Genomic DNA, 4,843 nt, shown 5'->3' with positions numbered 1-4,843 from the left:
CCCGTATGTATCCCTGTTTTCTTTGGACATCTGTGTCCCCTGGTCTTTTTTTCCTGAATCCTCTGTTCAGTATGGGCTCAAACCTTTGTCCCTTCAGCCTCTTTGCTTGCCCTTTCCTCCCTCTCTCCTTCCTATCTCTGATAAATATCCTGATTCCATAAGCCCTCCTTTAAAATCTCACTGGGCTCAGACCCCCATAAATCATAACTCTCCAGCCAATATCTTATGTAAAAAGGTTCCTCAAGGCTGGGAAATCCTATTACCAGAAGCACCATTAATTATACCAAGTCAGTTCTCCCTCTGGCTGTAATATGTTATCTGCAGTCCTTGCAACTGAGACCAGGGCCTATCCCACTACAAAGACCAGAAGGGATGTAAAACATGTATTGAAAAATCAATAGAACAACATTATGGCCTACCATGCAGGAGAAGAAAACCAAGCCTGACAGTTTCTGTGCACTAACTCCCATAGATGTCTGCAGGAGGCTGCATAAAGCAACGCTTAATATCTTTAAAAGGATTATTTACATATAGATTATGCACTTAAAGAAAGCTTAAAAAATGCATAATTAACAATATAGGTAAACATTTTGTTATAGCTCCTCTCTATAAGAAGGATGGGTCACATAAAGTCCTCTGAATGCAGAATAGGTCTGAACAGAAGAAAAGGCCATTTAGCTACCACCTTCAGGATCTATGGGTAACATTAGGGTGGTGAAGGCTTTGTTTCTTTGGAGTCATGGGAACATGAAATCCCCCAAATACTATGTTTTTGCATGTTAGCGTTGTTCTCCATCTTTATTAATGTTTAAATGTGGTTTACGGGTAAGTAAAAGTTTGGCAACGTCAGGTTTTTAGCTTTCAGAAATCAGAGGTGCCCCCAATATGCTTATGTTTTGGAGCAGAGAGTGAATTATTTTGGAAATACAGTATATCCAAACTTAGCTTCATAACAGGAGCCCATTCAAAGCAGGCTTATTCATTGATAAAAGTAGTCATAAATTACCCCCTGGTAAAATATGAGAATAATAGAAGTCACCTTGGTGTTCCAAGACCTGTATAAAAGCACTCGGCCTTCAGCTTTGTACCTTTATATGGTCATGGAACTCCTTTGTGTCTTATAATATCTTTATATTTTACAATAGGGGGTACATTAGTAGCTATATATTTGTCATGCCAACAAGAGACATACGCAGTATATTAGAAACTCCATAAATACAATGTATAAAATATATAATCTAATATTTCAGAATTTTATATAGTTTCTAGGTATTTAAATTCAGGCTAATGCAGTGTTCCACATCAAAGAGGATAAGCAAATACTGTATTTAGAAAACTTACTAGAATGTTAGCTAGCCTGTAAAACAACTCACTGTTACCTGGGCCTGACACATACCCACAACTTCTTGATAGAGAATTCTCAGGTATGAGATATGAAGGGAACCCTGTGCATTAGAGATCTGCCTCTATGTCTCTTCCCACAGCTTCCATTTCTCTGCATATTCTATGCATATTCTCTCCTCCAAGAACAAGTTCTGTGCCTCTCCACACCCCTCTCTCCTTTCTCTCTAGCGGTAGTATATTTAAGAAGCAATTTCTCTGGAAATCATTTTTTCAGTAATGTTGCCTACTAGAAAATAACTTTCTCATTCTGTGTCATCCTCTTGATTATCACAAATCGCACATCATCTGAATCCAGGACAGTTTGTCCTGCTCACAAGAGTGTTTAGGGGGAAATGTGACTCTCTGCATGCCGGTGTCTGGAATCTGTTTTAAAGGAGAAGTAAACTTTAAATCACTAGGGGATGCAGTAAGCGAAATCGTCGCTTAGTGTGAGGTGTCTCTTCTTTAAAAACACACTGACTCAGGGCATTTGACTAAGGGCATCTTTCTTTATATCCAATTAGTAGTGATGATCAAAATACCTTGTCTGCTGAGGCAAAATCTTTGATCCTAACCCCAGGAGGGAATGTGATGTTAAATCTTCTATAGCAGGGCAGGGAGAGAAGGTCTCGGTGAGGTGAATTACTTGGCAATGGGACTAATGAGAGCTTTTGGAAGCCCTCCAAATTGTCAGCTTTTATACAGCACATTATTTTCCTTATCCTTTTCCCCATATTTCCATAGAAAGCTCAAGCTTTCATCTAGCAAGTTACAATGTGTATACATATTGTGAAATGCTACAGTATATGAAACCATCGTACAAGTCCTCTTTTCAATATCTACATGATGAGATGTCTCTAAAATCTTAAAAAATTCCGTATAAGCAAAAATGACCATTAATGTTTATGTTTCTGTTGTTATCTATGAAAAATAGGAAAGGGAAAAGGGAAAGCTAACATGATCCTTTACCACTGGAGAAAAAAATAATATGATGTGTTCATGTTGCCTTCTTGCCTATTCCTTGCAAAGGGAAGTAGTTTGCGTGCTCCCTAAAATACCAAATCATCATATATTTTCACCTGTTCAGTCCCCCAAGAATACAGGCAGTGTGCAGGATGGTTGCCTAGCAACCACGGAATATAGTAAGGCCAAAGCATGAAAATATGGAGGTAAGGAAGCCGGTCAAACAGGAAAGCTTAAAGAGACAGGATATCATGGACATTTTGGACAGGATGAGCAGAAAGAATGAATGAATCAGGCAGAATATAGACAGAGTTAGGGTTGCCATCCACCTGATTTTCAGCCAGACATCCCAGTTTTTCAAAGGGCTGTCCCTTCAAAACAACAAGAGAACTGGACAGGAATCCAGCAAGTTGTGTCTAAGTGATGCAGTAACCCCACCAAACATGATTGTGCCCACCCCCAGAGTCACTGCCCCACCCCCAATGCCATGAGCCCTGCCCCTTTGTTGGCATTTAGCCACCGGGGAAAAGGTGGCAACCGTACAGCTGTAAGTTTCCATAGACAGTTGCTATTTATTGGGCTGGGGGGCTCTGTTTGGGCCTTTGTAATGCCTTTGTAACTTGAAATGCCAGGGCTATATGGATGTGACCATATTATAGGTCTCATTTACTATGCAGGATGTGTACAAAGTGCAAAAAAGGCCACACTGCAGCAGCGGCCCTGTGTGTGTGCTACTATTATATATTTTATGAAGATGGAAAGGTACATATTTCACTGCTTGTAAATAAAAGATTGCTGCTATTTCTGCTAACTCTCTCCTCTAAAGCAATATGAAGGTTAATCCTGAGGCATTGCTACTAGTCCGAGAAAAAACTTGTTCCTGCTTACACAGAGCAGACAATGTCTTATTTTGCTCATTTTTGGTATATAAGGGGCACTAAGTCTATTTGCAAAATAAGAAAGTCCATATAAAAATCATGTAGCAGCCAGTCAGCTTGCTATTTCAAAATAAAGTCCTGGAGTACCCTTAGATGACTGTCAGTCTGTCTATGTGTATATGTCAGTTTTCTTAACCTGGAGGGTGCAGGGGGCACTGGATCATCCATGAGTGAAAGTGCCACATCTACCCCTCTGTTACCCTCTCATCTTGGTCAACAGATACCAAAATGTCAGTCTTTTAGTGCCTGCTTTTTAAAGGTGACATATAACATAACTGAAAACCCCTTCAATCGTGTAGGTAATGATTAATACTTTATGGTGCTGGATTTAATCTGAGCTAACAATGATTATTATCTTTAAAAAAGGCCCCTTTATTCGCACTTCCTGTAGATCTATGGTCCCTGTCCCTGATTAAAATGAGGGGTGGGCCTGATTTTGACAGCTCAGCCCGCAATCCCAGATTCTGACTGAAAGGCTCCTCATTTCCCTTTGATCTCCTGCACTGAAAGCTAAAAAAAGATACAATGTTTCTCAAACTTAATTAAAAAAGTAGCCTTTGGCAGAAAACCCAGAAAAGTTAACAAACTATACCTGCACTTAGATACAATTGTAACTAATAAGCTAAACAGGTCTCTTTTTTTTAGCAAAACTGTAATAACACATAAAACAAAACCCTAAAACCCCCAGAAATGTGTTCATACCTTAAATAACCTGCCAAATTTTGTAAAATGGGAGTGTTATTTAGGGGCTGTGGTTGCAAAAGTGGAAGTGGAACAGATGGGTGGGACTAGTAGGGTTTTTGAAAAAATAAATCAGACCAAAACACAACTTTTTAAAACACATTGCTTCCATATTTAAAAGAGTATAATGCACTGGCATATTCCTGTTTTTAAACAAAGCCCTAAATGTGTCAAATAAGTCATGTGCTTTTTATTGACCTGAGTATTTTTTAGTGTTTATTATGAAGTGCTCACACTTACAAATTCTATTTTTGGCAGAGCAGTTAGATGAAATAAAAAGGCAGGTATACAATATACAATAAATAATCAGGAACACAAACTTGCTTTATTCAGTTTCTCATGTTTCTTTATACAAAATAAACAAATGTGAAGCTTGACAGCCTCTTAAACTTATAGTACAGCAAAACAGGGGTCTCATAATATCCTTTCTTCTCCCACTTAGTGATTCTAATTAAAAAAGAAAAAGAAAGAATAACGGCTATTTAAAAAGAGACTGTAGAATTTCACATTTTTGTCAGCTTCATTGGGATTCCATTAAGCCATTGACAGGAAGAGTTGCAGTGTTGAAACAGATCACTAGATGGCACCCTAAAACAGTACTGAAGTTTTAAACTATCATTGAGGTAATGTATCAACTGAACCAGAGAACTTGATTTAGGAAGTCAGTGTTAATGACGGCTGAGGATTTAATCAATACAAAAACTTGAAGTAAGCTCAGCAGACAGAAAATTCAATCCTTTCAGCTGATCCTGTGTTTTCTTAGACATAGGAAAGCACGTAGTTTGGAAATAGTTCCATATAAACAGACAATAAGTGGA

This window comes from Xenopus tropicalis, chromosome 1, assembly GCF_000004195.4.
Source record: "Xenopus tropicalis strain Nigerian chromosome 1, UCB_Xtro_10.0, whole genome shotgun sequence".
NCBI lineage: Eukaryota > Metazoa > Chordata > Amphibia > Anura > Pipidae > Xenopus > Xenopus tropicalis.
The sequence above is the reverse complement of the archived record's forward strand: the minus strand, read 5'-3'. Positions refer to the sequence as shown.